Source organism: Furipterus horrens, unplaced genomic scaffold (genome assembly GCF_987537825.1).
Source record: "Furipterus horrens unplaced genomic scaffold, mFurHor1.1.pri manual_scaffold_6, whole genome shotgun sequence".
NCBI classification, from domain to species: Eukaryota; Metazoa; Chordata; class Mammalia; order Chiroptera; family Furipteridae; genus Furipterus; species Furipterus horrens.
Window position 1 is genome coordinate 31,618,848 of NW_028327176.1, and position 13,303 is coordinate 31,632,150.

Below are 13,303 nucleotides of genomic sequence, written 5' to 3' on the forward strand. Positions count from 1 at the left end.
ATCTTATACAGATCCTGGCTGGGTGACTGCGGGCACTCCATTGCCCTCTCAGAATGTTTTTTTTCCTCACAGCCCTCAGCTCAGGTTCTTAACTCTGGCTGGAGGCTGAATAGGATACTGAGCATCTTTTCCATTTCACCAAGGGTCTCCCAAGTCAAAAACAAGATATACCCGAGAGAGCATTTAAAAGAGAATCACACTGTTATGCAAACAGAAGGCCGTGCTCATTCAGAATTCCCTCATTTTCTTTCTACCACCCAGGCACAGCACGTCAGCTTGAGGTGTTCACTAGGGCCCAAGCCCTCTCTTCCCAGACAGTTCCTCTTTCAGACTGTTAACACCAATATTCCTCAGTCACCATTTTGAAGCCACAAGGGTTTACTGTGTCTACTGTATGCCGGGCTCTGGGAATACAAAAGTGAATAGCATACCACTTGGGCCAAAATGCTCCCTTGCTTAAAAACTTTCATGGATTTCCTTTTTTTCTGCTTCATGTCCAGTTACACACTGCCATCCAAACATTTCCCCACTTCTCCTAAGGCTTCCAGCCCTGCCATCCGCCAAAGCACCCCATGGCCCAGGCAGGGCCCAGAATGCCCTCCTTTGCCCCTGAGTCTGTTCAAACCCAGTTCAGGCTTCCCATCCTGGGGTTGGGTGTTCTTCCAGAATAAAAGGCACAGGCGGATCTCTTCATTCTGACTCGCTACCAGTGAGGCAGCCCGGCTTTCAGAAGAGGCGGAGATGTCAAGTGACTTGCCCAGAATCGCCTTCCAGCAGGTGAAGTAGGGGCTAAAAGCCACCCACTAACCTCTCCTTAGAGGACTGTCCCTTCTCTTCTGCAAGCAGCACACAGTGGCCATCTTTAAATACTTGCCTCCTGCCCCAGGCCCACAGCCTGGCCCTCACCAAGCCACCCTGCGTCCTCCCCTCATGAGTACTGATGCGCCCAGGAAGGTGAGGTTTCATCTTTGCGTCCATCCTACCCTAAGACCAGGGCTGGTCCCACTTCTGAAGAAAAAAGAAACACTCAGAAGCTTCAAAAAGCATTCTTTAGTTCTAATCACAAGACAAAACAAAACCATCCAAACAAAAAAAATCTCGAAGCCCAGTCCTAAGCACGACCATAGAGTCCCCTTTTCCGCCCCATTATCTCGCTACCCAGGGATGACGACACGGTCCTGGCGAGTGCAGGCTGGCTTCAGACCTGCCGAGGGTCCCAGCCTTGTGTGCATGTAAAGGTAACACGTACTGCATCCCTTACCCCCCGCTTTTGCTGGAGGGAGCACCCTCTCCCTGCCTTGGAGGCTGCAGACTCAAGGGAAGGAAGAGAATGGAGAATGAGACACCCGAAACACTTTGGGGGACCTAAGGCAGGAAGGGAATGAGGAGAGAAGGGGGAAACCGGCGGGAACGGGGCAGTGGAGCAGGTGGGTCGGGGAACAGGAGCGCCTCTGACCAGCGGCCACCCCTCCCTTCTCCTCCCCTCCCCTCCCCCTGCCCTCCCCTCCCCTCCCCCTGCCCTCCAGTAGGCTCCCGGCCCTCCCCCTCCGCCCCCTCTCCTCCGCCCCCTTCTCCGCCTCTCTCCCTCTTCCTCCCACCCCTCCTCCCGGTGTGGACGGCTGCCGAAGTCGGAGCCCCAGCGGCGCTGTCCGTGAGTGACCAACCCCAGGGGACAGACGGGGAGGCACAGGGAGCCCCCTTTCCAGGGTGGGGAAAGTTTGCGGGCGGGGAGCGCTGGCGCCCCGGGACTCGGGCATCCCCGGACTGGCCGGCGCGCTGTGCCCCGGCACCCCCCCAACCCCCACCGCGCCCCAGCACACACTCCGCCCTCCCTGTCCCCGAGCTGCCCAGGGCCCGCGGGGCGGCCCCGACGGGGCTTCCCCTCCGCACCTCAGCTCTGAGGCCACCGCGCGCTGGGTCCTGCTCTAAAGAGAAAGGAAGCGCAAAGAACAGATAGACTCCAGACTTGGTTCCGAGGGCGAGGCCGGGGCTCGTGCAGAACCCCGCGGGCGGTCCGGCCTTCCCGTCCGGGGCCACCAGGCTCCGTCCCTCCTCCTCTCTCGGGGGCTCAGGGGCGCCGGGACTCCCCTCCTTTCTCCTGACTCCTGTTTTGAGTGCTGTCGCCGCCCCATCCCTCCTTTCCGTGGGAGGCTCCTGTCCCCCAGGCTCCCGCCACAACCGGTGACCCCAGCCCCGTGTCTCCTGCAGCCCCACTAGGCGATGACCCAGGCCAAGGCGCTACAGCCACGAGACATTTCTCCCTGCCCGAATGACCGGCCTTGGGATTTGGTGTTGGGTCCCTCAGACCCACCACCTGGACCTTTTGAGCCCAAGGGGAAATTAAATACTGTAGAGTCCTTCTTAGGATTTTACTCTGCCTATTGGTTGAGCATCTTTTTAAAAACCTCTTCAACTCTGCATTTTTCCAATAACGTGCTACATAGAATTAGCCTTTCCAATTATGAAAGGAAAAAAAGAAAAGGAACCCCCCAAATAATAAAGAAAAGAAGAAAGAGAAAAAGAATGCTTGCTGTGCAGAAGCATTCTTTGGAAAGTGAAGCCTCAGTCCCACACTGAACCGTTTTAGCGGGAGATGGGAGTTCAGTAGAGCTTGTTCTCGGACTACCCCGAACGGACCATGATGGCCTCCGGGAGGCTAGAAGTTTTAATTGGCCTGACAGAAACCGCAGTGTTTGTTGGCATGGCAGCCTTCGCCCTGGCATATCCTCCTTGCATTTCTCTCCCCTCCTGCAGCTCTCCGACTCTCCCAACTCCCCCACTCCCACTTTCACTTATTTGTGAAAATAAGGCAGTGGAATAGGCTAAAATGAGCAGGACCACAAAGAAAAAGACAGCCTCACTTTTACTCCTGAGGCTCTTGCTTCAACTTGACTCCGATTGGGTGGAAGAATGTTTAGTTTATTGTGTGGTTTTATGTCGGTTCTCATTAAGGTTGAATCAGTGTTTCCATGACAGGCCTGGTTCTCTGGGTGCTTAGAAGGAGCTTGTTAATTCTCAGATGGGTCTGGACAGATCAAGTCTGAAATCTGGAGGGTTTTTTTTTTTTAGGGATTGATCTGGGTTGATTTTGCACGCCTCTGCCCACTCAGAACTGGAGCAGCAGTGGGCAGCCAGAGCTGGGGTTTGCTTCCATGTGACCTAGGAAGGAAAAGCTTCTCTAAGGAGTGACCTCTGTGAGCAGGATCCTAGGGGGTATTGAACTTTTTTATTGTTTTTAGGGAGAACACACTTCTGAAGAACTTCAGGCATTCCCATTTCTATACATACAAACAATAAGTGTGGTTGTAACATGTACTAAGTAGATCAGGTTCTGAACAACCCATCAGAACAGGTCATGGTATTGAACTATTTGGAAATAAAGACTAAAAATTTTTTAATTTCATTGGAAATACACTCCTTTATTTTAAAAAGGATGTGATTCATTTTTCAGTTTGATTGTTCCCCAGTTGTATGAATTAGCAAAGCTTTACTGTGGTCTCAAAGTGTCATTGATAAAGTGTTGTGATGTCCATTTAAAAAGAAAGCCCTTAAGTTTTGAAGTTGTTTGGCCCTGTTACTTAGAAAAACAATGTACTCAGATAAAAAATCTTCAGTCTCTTCCTCTTCTTGAGAATATTTAACTGTGTATTTAATGCCCTAGAAATCAACCTATGCTTTTTGGCCAGAACTTGCCTTCTGCCTTGTTGTTTTGCAACAACACTTCATGTAATCTTGTTAAACTGGGTGGTTTGTCATCAGTCAGAAAGTTTACTTGCAGCCCCAGATATACTGCTCTGGACGCTGAGGGTATAATGAGTGCTAGCAATGTGTGTCTTACCTAAGGAGCAGGTGTGTTCTGGATAGTGCGATGAAGCCTGCATTCCCAATAAGCTAAATGGAAAGCAGCCAATCAGCGATCATCTGGATGGGTCAGATGAGTTGTAAATACATGAAGTATGAGGCCTGCAGAGAGAAAGGAGGGCAGGGGTCATTAAGAAGTACAATAACCCAAAGGAAAAGGATGTGGCCTTTTAAAATCATATTGTACAAGTATACCAATTATATTGGACATGCTAGGGAATGGCGTTAAATGTTAAAAGCATGTTATAAAATAGAAAGCACTGTAATCTCAGTCTTTAAAAATACATCCAACAATGTTGGAATTATATACATTGAAATGGATGGTGGAATTATAGGTGCTTTTGATTTTTTTTGTGCTTGCCTGCATATCTCAAATTTTTTACAGTAGTAATAGCTAAGATTTATTGAGTATAGAACACATACATATGGTATTTCATTTATAAACTCTTTGAGATATGTACCATTGTTATTAGTCTCATGATATAAGATTCAGAAACTAGAATCAGAGGATCATTTGCCAAGGTTACATAGCCACTATGTGCCAATTGAATTCAGGTCAGTGGCCAAAGTCTATGCATCTCAATCCTACTGTCTACAATCTCCTTGCACATGTATTATGTCTTTAAATTATGAAAAAATAGAAAAAAGAAAGGGGGAGAGTATTTTCTGCTTTAATAACGGATATTTTGATTAATTATAAAATGCCTGAGTCTCCCATCTCTCCCATCTTCCACTGCCACTTCTCTGCCTTCTCTTTCTTTGTCACTTCTCCTTGGAAGTCCTTGGGAATCGCTCCAGACTTAGCTAGAGGTAAGTCACCTTCCCTTGGGAGCCAGCTTTACAGAAAAGTATCCAGCGTTCCTTGGAGGCTTCCCAGCCAGCCTGCAGTTTGAGGAACCCCATGAGATTCTGGAGCAGTCCTGATAGAAGGCAGGGTTTTTTAGTAGATCAGGCAAATAGTGTCTTCAGAGTTTTGCAAATATGGGCTTACAGTGTTCTTGGCATCGTCAGGGTGGAAAGACCCAGGGAAAGCTCACAGGCTCCCATTTACCCATGTGTTACGTGGAATGTCAGGGTAGGAAGGTTAAGCATTTACCACAGAACAAGGAGAAAGAGAAAAGTTAATTGCTTCTTGATGCTTGTTACTGTGAAAATACAATAAAAACTACTTTTTTAGAAGACTGGCTATGTGGGTGATCCCATGCATTGGCAAGACAAACTGGTTTAGTGGAGTTGGAAATATTCAGTGTGAGTGATTCTGGGGGAAGTCACAAACTGATGTGGGAAAAAATGCCCACATCCTATACTACCATGTGCCCTCATAGGCAGCCGGGCCCCCAGAGGTCACCTTGTCCATCCTCTTCCAGAAATACACTTGAATATCCCAAAAGGATGGGCTTTTCTAAGATACCTGGTTATTCAAGTACTATGCCTGCAGGAGGCTTAATCTTTTCCATTCCACAAGGAAGAGAATTCTGGAAGGCCGATGCATCTAAATCACCTTCTTGTTGAAAAAAAAATTGTAAGAGTCAAGGACTTCTCTCCCAAATTATCATGCTCGGACCAGTGTCCCAGATCTTGTAGACATTTAACCATATGAAAAATGTCTTTCTGGTCACAGTGCCAAGAAAACTTCTTGTGAGCAACTTGTTTGTTTTCTCTTGTTGGTGATGTGACTCCTTTAGTTGACATTTCCCATTTCGTATTTGGCCAGAAGGAAGCACAGAGCCACCTTAGTAGCCCACTTCCAGCATAGGTCTAGGACTTTATGGCCTCTATTTTTCAATAACTAATAACATTGTTATACAGCTTTTATTTCCTACCTGTACTTATCATTGAGCCCCAGTTTTCTCACCTACTTTGCATTGTTTTGTTTTATTCAATGCATTTCAGGGGCTGCTACTCTGACACCCCACTCCTTCCTTCTGAGTTTATTTTTCTTCATGCCAATATAAACGTAGAAGTTCTTTCATAAAAGGTCTTTGGTAAACTTTAAAGTACTTGTTATTCTAGAAATGTTTCTATTTTACAAATGAAAGTTTGACTCAGTGTAGAATTCTGGACTCACAATTATTTTCTCCTCAGTACTTGGAAGATACTATACCCTTATCATACTGCATCTATTGCTACTCCTGAGTATTAGGTAACTTTAGGCAAGTTACCTCAGGTCTCTCAGTATCCTGGTCTATAAATAGATCATAGTACCCACTTCAGGGATAATTGTGACGAGATAATGTGTACAGAATATAAGAATAGTGCCTACCATTTAAGGAAGCACACAATAATTGTTAATTATTATTATTTTATATTTTTTCAGAATTTCTTGGTTTTCTTGGGTTTTACTAGTTCATCTAAATGTTAGTTTGTCTAGTTGCGTGTGCCCAGTCCTTTTGGTAATTTTATTAAAATTAGTTTCAATTTATATTACAGGAGATCTGATACATTTACAATATTGGGTTGTCTCCTTTTACTCAGGTGAGTGGTGATTTTTCCTGTAAATGTCTTATACGACTTTTGGTGTATTTATTTCCTATAGATTTTGTTGATATTTTACAGGATATCTTTTTTCTTCTTATATATTCAAATTGATTATTTACTGATTTTTTAATTTTGATCTTGTATCCAGCATGCCAGCTGACTTCTCTTAAAAGATAGATCTAAGAATCTATATGTATATTTTCTTGAATTTGTAGGTAGACAGTCACAGAACAATCATGTGTCTTTTTTCCCCCTATTCCTCCTGATTCATATCTTTTTCTTGTATTATTGCATTGGGTGGATCCTCCAGTACAATGTTCAATAATAACAGTAGGCATCCTTCTTACTGTCTTTAATGAGTGCTCTTTAAATTTTTCCATTAAGCATGAAGTTTGCTTAAGGTTTTGGTACATATTCTTTATTAAATGAAGGACCTTTGCTGTATTAATATTGTTTAACAAGTTAAAATTTTTATCATGACTGAGTGTTAATTTTATGTAATGTCTTAATGTTTTTATATGAATTATATGAGATGATCATATATTTTTCTTTCTTAATATTAAAACATGATAAAAATATAAGTATATTTAATTATGTTGAGACATAATTGCATATATATGCACATACAGATATATTCTATTTTATGGGATGTATTGGGTTGGTCAAAAAGTTCATTTCATTTGTTTTTTTCCGTAAGATGGCTCTAGTAGTGCTTAGTTGTCTTTAACTTCATTGGAAATGATTTTGTGAGATTGTATTGTGAAAGCTGTCATATCATATCAGCATAAAAAAAATAACTTCTTGCCCTACCTGATGTGGCTCAGTGGATTAAGCACTAGCCTGCGAGCCAAAGGTTCAATTCCCAGTCAGGGAACATGCCTGGGTTGTGGGCCAGATCCCCAGTTGGGGGTGCATGAGAGGCAGCCATACACTGATGTTTCTCTTCCTCTCTTTCTCCCTCCCTTCCTCTTTCTATAAATAAACCAATAAAATCTTTTAAAAAACCATTTATCAAAATTGGTAAATTTTTGTGTAGCCATTTTAATGTTGAAGATGGAAGAAAACATGCAACATTTTTGTCATATTATGCTATATTATTTCAAGAAGGTAAAAATACAACTGAAATGCAACAAGAGATTTGTGCAGTGTGTGGAGAAGGTGCTGTGACTGATTGGACATGTCAAAAGTAGTTTGTAAAGTTTTGTGCTGGAGATTTCTTGCTGGATGGTGCTTTACAATCAGGTAGACGAGTTTAAGTTGGTAGCAATCAAATTGAGACACTAATTGAGAACAATCAATGTTATACCATGTGGAAGATAGCCAACATACTCAAAATATCCTAATCAATAAAGTTATTGGTGAAAATGAAAAATGTATCTTTCATTTTATGGAAAAAAATTAAATGGATTTTTTGGACAACACAGTAATTTGCTAGTACTTTAAGAGTTTTGCAAATATACATAAGTGAAACAATTGGTCTATAATTTTCTCTTAAAAATATTCTTATATTATTTGGTGTCAAGTTTATATTAACCTCATTAAGGTAGTTGGGTAACTTTTCCTCTTTCATGTATATTTTTCTTAAACTTTGTAAAAGATAAAGACTATCTGTTCCTTAAAAGTTTGGTACTATTATTGTAAAGTCATCTGGACTGCTTATAAAGGGTGTGTGTGTCAGGTTTTGATAATTCAATTTTATTAATGATTATTGATGAATTTGAGTTTCTGTTCTCAGAAGAGTTCTGAATGTCCAAAACACACTGCTCCAGTCCCCAAATGCTGTCTTGTAGATTCTCTGTAGTAGATTAAAACCTTCTCATGGCCAACCAGTGTCCTAACTCATGTTGATATTGAAAAGAAAAGCCTCTGTGGTGAGTTTCCTGTTCCCTTTGGTCATGGAGATGATGTTCTCTCTCTGCTTGCTTGTGTGTCTACTTGTGCTCCCAACAGTGCAAAGAGGTTTCCGTTCAACACTTGATTCTTTTCTTGTGGCCGATATCAGCAAAGCCTGTTTATAATATACACAGACATATATCTTTCTCATACCCTCTCAATAAATCCTATTCTTTTATGGACACCAAACCAGCAGTCATCCTTGCTTGGTCTTTTCCTCTGGCCCTCACATCAGCCGTCTGTGATAATGGAAAAGAAATGGACTTTGGAGTCCGGCGGATTGGAGCTTGAATCCAAGCTTTGCCACTAACCAGATGTGTGGCCCCGTTAGTGTGTTCAGGCTGCTATAAGAAAGTACCACAGACTCAGTAGCTTATTCTGGAGACTGAAAATCCAAGATAAGGGTATTGGCATGGTTCTGGTGAGGATGCTCTTCTTGGTTGCAGACAGCCATCTTCTCTCTGTGTGCTGACGTGGTAGAAGGGGAGCACTTATAAAAGCACTTATAAAGGCACTAATTTCATTCACGAGGGCTCTACTCTCAAGACCTCATCTCTTCCCCTTGAGGTTTATGATTTCAACATGTATTTTGGGGGGGGGCACAAACATTCAGAGTACAGGATAGCATGGCCTTGGGCAAGTTATTAAACATCTCTGAGGCTAAGTTTCCTTCTCTATAAAATAGTAATAGTAAAACCTATCACCCAAAATTGTTTTGACGATTAAGTGAGATAACAGGAAATAATATGGGCCAAATGCTTGGCTTATGTTAATGCTTACCAATGTTCATTTCCTCCCATCATCTCCCCTCCCCTGTTCTTTCTTTCAAACCAGGATTGTGCTTCCGAGTGACTTCAAGGAAGAGGCCATGGATGCACTTCCTAATAGCTTATGTTTTCTTAATAACCAATTTAAATTTCTCCTGGATGAATTTCCTGAAAGCTTTGGACTGCTACTTTGGTTTTGGATCTATACCACCTCTTAATAGCCCTCCTAGACTGTTGATCAAACTGTTGTATAGAATAATTATGTTGTTACTTAAGAACCATGCACCTTTTAAGAAGAAATATCTATTTGCTTTATTTGTTGGTTCTCCTTCCTTTAAGAAGATAAGGACCCTTTATTTTTGAAGATAACATGTTAAATGCAAAGACCCCAGAGAGTGAATATAAGGAGTAAATAACAGAACTACTTCTGGGACTAGGTTTTCTCAGGAGGGATCATGAAGTCCCTGAGCAATTGAGAGGTAGGTTTGGGTAGGGAATTGACAAGAGGCAGCCTCAGTGTGTAGAAGAACTAAAAGTATTCCTTGAGGATTTCCCAACACCTAAAATCTGCCTATTTCATAATCATTTATCTGGGCTCTGTGGAATCTGCACTTGGCCCAGAGTTTTTTGTAAGTGTCTTATCAGAAATGATAATAGCTATCACTGTTTTTACGTAGAGGAAAAGAGCATCATGAAAGCCAAACATAATTGGAATTATGGATGTACCTCCGTATAAATATCTGTGGCTCTGAGCATAATAATAACTTTTCCGTTGGAGAGCCAAGCCAAGAATTTCATGGAATCTGCAGAGAATCTAATTTAAAACAGCCGTGGCTTAGAAATTCAGAGACAGGGCTGACACATTGGCCTCTGTTCATCCCTTTGAACATTTTTTTCCTAGCTCATGGTAACTCATATTCAAGGCCAGTTTGGAGGGCCGAGAAGATGGTAATTGATACTACAAACCTTGCTTTTGTTGGCCTCAGTTTAGTGTTAATACAAACAGAGAGAAATGTTTTAATTTTATGTCTTTACAACCGAGAACCTCCCTTAATGCAGCTGTAAGCCTGTTGCTCATTTGTGGCTTGAAGCAGAACCTCATAAATTTTCTGAAAATTGCCAATTTCTCTGCTGGTCATGGATTCAGTAGAAGGTGCCTCATTGGGGTCATTCTAAGTAGCACGCTGACAGTCAGGTGCACTTGATTTTCAGAAAACTTATCTTGGGAGGGGAAAAAAGATCAGGCTTTCCTGGGAACTGGATAATAATGTCATAATCCTTCAGTTCTAAGAGGGCTCAGACTTCCCTAGATGAGCATATTTCCCCCTTAAGGAAGAAGAGTGTTTTAGGCTTCCGGCCTCATCCCCTTTTGATTGTAAACTCCCCGTAACAATGGCTCTGTAGCGCACATCATGGGGTTTACCTAGCTTTAAACAAGCATTCTCAGGATGTGCCTCCTTCCCACCCACACATTTCCCTTCTCCTACCAGATGTTCCTCCTTAACTGCTGGCACATGCCCTTCCCCATGCGCACAAGGGTTTGGCCAGTCCTGGCTGGGAACCCTGCTGCAAACTCCGCGTTTGTGGCGTGCTCTGGCCAGAGGGAGAGTCTTTCTTTGATCCACGCAAGGGCACTGTAGGGACTACCCCAACTGAGACAGGTGCTGGCTCCTTTATTGGTTTTCTAGTGTGTCTGCTTTTAACCCTCTGTTCCTGTGGAGAACTGAAGCCTTTCACTCCTTCCTTCCTGGATCTTGGGTTTGTCTTGCTTCTGACTTGTTGCTGTGCTTGGACTTGACTTATTCGTGCCTCTGGGACCCTGACCTTACTTTATTTAGGGCTCATCTACTCCCATCCCCTTTCGATATATGGGGTCATGCATTCAGCCACCACCTACTGAACAGCTGCCCTGTTTGAGGCTCCTGCACATCACCATTGGTTGTGATGCCACAGCTGACATCACTCTTGTGCCACCACGTCACTGTGGAGAATGATGAAGGTGATGTCATTCTGCAAAGCTTTGAGGCAGTTGTCTCGTGCCATGAGAGATGTGCATGAAAAGCAATCTCTTCTCCCTTATATTTCAGACTTTAAAACTAAGTGTGTGTGGGCAGGAGCCATCAGGTTTAACTCTGGTTTCTTCCTTGCCTCTGGCCTCACCACCTTCCAGAATATCCACCACTGTCAGCTTTCCTTCTAAAATTGCTATCTGATGCTCTTTATTCTCTCTTTAAATTCTTTCATTGAATCCTGTTGCCTTTAGGATAAAAATCAAACACTAACATGATACAGAAGGGCCTCTTTCACTCTATCCCCCATTTAACTCCTGGCTTCAGCCACACCCTCTACCTGTAGGATCAGGCTCTCTCCTGCCTTCTTGTCTTTGCGCACACACCTCTCTCCACTCTCTCTTGCCTGATCAATTCATATCGGCCTTCAAGATGCAGCTCAGAAGCCTGCTTTTCCTGAGATCCTTCCAAACCACGAGGACCAGCTGTTTTGTTTCCCCTACCACAATTGTGGACGTTGCCACCATCACTGTCACCCATCTTGATTAAGGATCTGGCTTATTAACAAGGTACCACAATACCCCCCATTTGGCTTAGACACATTAACATAACATTTGAGAATTGTCCCTGGTAGACAGAGAATGCCTGGGGTAACGGACTGTGCCTTTTTCACTTGCACCAGAGTGGGTGGGTGTTCTCATGCCTGAAAGAATTAATTCACACACACAAACTGCATGTTCACACACACCGTAGGGATGGGAAGCTCTCTAAATCTTACTGAGAGTACAGTATTTACAAAGCACAACGTAGGTGCTTAGTGAATGTCTGTTGAGTCAAAGAGTAAGTGCACATACATACAAACTATGGAAGATTTACCCTGAAATGTCTCAAGAAGAGAGGCCCACCTTGTAGCCCTGCTTCCTCTCCCTGCTCCCCCTGCTAACCCCCCAACTACTGTAGAAAGGATGTGGATTGGAAAATCAAACGTTAGAGTTCACATTCATCTTCTCTGCAGTTTCCCAGAGTGAATCATTTTACCTCTTTGTACCTCTTTTTCCTCATCTGTCATATGAGGTGTTAGAAAATGTATTTAATGCCTATTGAATGCTCAACATTCCATTTTTATTAGATGGCCTAAAGTCAGACGACCAGCTGTTTTCCATTAAGTGGCCTGCATGTGGGACTCATTTTTCAGCCTCATCATGGAGCACGTTCGTTCATGACAAGCCCTCCAGCACTGGGCAGAGCAGCAAAGCTGAGACCAACAGATGGATCAGAGTTTTCCCAAACTGTGGCAGGAGGCCAAGACCTAGTTGGAAAGCAAACACAGGATAAGATGCCCTGAGCCAGGCAGGAGCAGCAGTCGGTGTCACATATCAGTCTGAGGTCACAGTTGGCCAAGGTACCCAGGAAAGGAGCATAGAAGGGAGCTGGACAGTGTGCTTTCAGGTCTCCCTCCCAGGAGAGTCTTGGGAAGACCCAGTGTAAGTCATCAAGACCAGCTTCAGTTGTCTGAAGGACGGGTAAGTGAAAAGGTGTTTAGGCTTAGCCTGCGTCCCCCCAGAGCATAGATGGAAGCCAGGAAGAAGTTAATTTGGGACTAATAGGAGGGAGAAGAGTTTAGTCCTGTCCAAATGATAATGAGATGAACTTGCTCATAAAGTAATGAGGTTTCCCTACTGGAAGTGTTTATGCAGCAGCTGGATAATCCCTCAGCAGAGATGTATCAGGATTCTTTGATTGGGAAGGTTGGACTAGATGATGTTTAAAGTTTTCTTCTGATTCTAGGTCCTTCGCAAACCTTATTTAGGGAAACACTTTCAGATTCAGAGCCCTTCTTCAGCACACCCTGTAGTCCTGGTGACCAGCATTTTGTTCCTGGACTAAAGTGGTCCATTCACCTGCATGCATCGAAGTCCAATCAAAAGTAAACAGGAGTTTGCAGCAAAGAAAGTAGAGGTTTAATAGTTAAGGAAATGGCACCAAGCCTGGAGTCCCAGGTAAACTTGTGCTAAAAGATCTGGCTCCCTAATGGCTTCTAGGGGATGGGTTGTGTAGGGAGAAAGTTATGAATCATGGTGGTTAAAGGAGTTGGGGTTGTGGGCTCTACTGATTGGTTGGGGCCAAGGTAGAAGGTAGTTTATTATTGTGTCAGGTCTTGATGTCAGCCATGGTGTTGTGTTTCACGTAGGTGTGGTTTTGCTCTCATGGGCCTGGGGCTGACACACAACTGAAGTCAAGTGGTCAACAGACCTGAGGCTTTGTTGTTGAGACAGTTTGATATTGACCAGAAGC

At 43.6% G+C, this 13,303-nt stretch overlaps 1 protein-coding gene across 1 annotated transcript in view; it reads left to right on the top strand.

The window, feature by feature from the left end:
• The first annotated feature begins 1,595 nt into the window (after positions 1-1,595).
• STON1 (stonin 1) overlaps positions 1,596-13,303 on the top strand; it is a 54,726-nt gene continuing 43,018 nt past the window's right edge. Inside the window, exons 1-2 of the mRNA XM_090281267.1 lie at positions 1,596-1,651; positions 6,292-6,336. The gene's annotated coding sequence lies outside the window, so the exon portion shown is untranslated. The remainder of the gene's footprint in view (positions 1,652-6,291; positions 6,337-13,303) is intronic.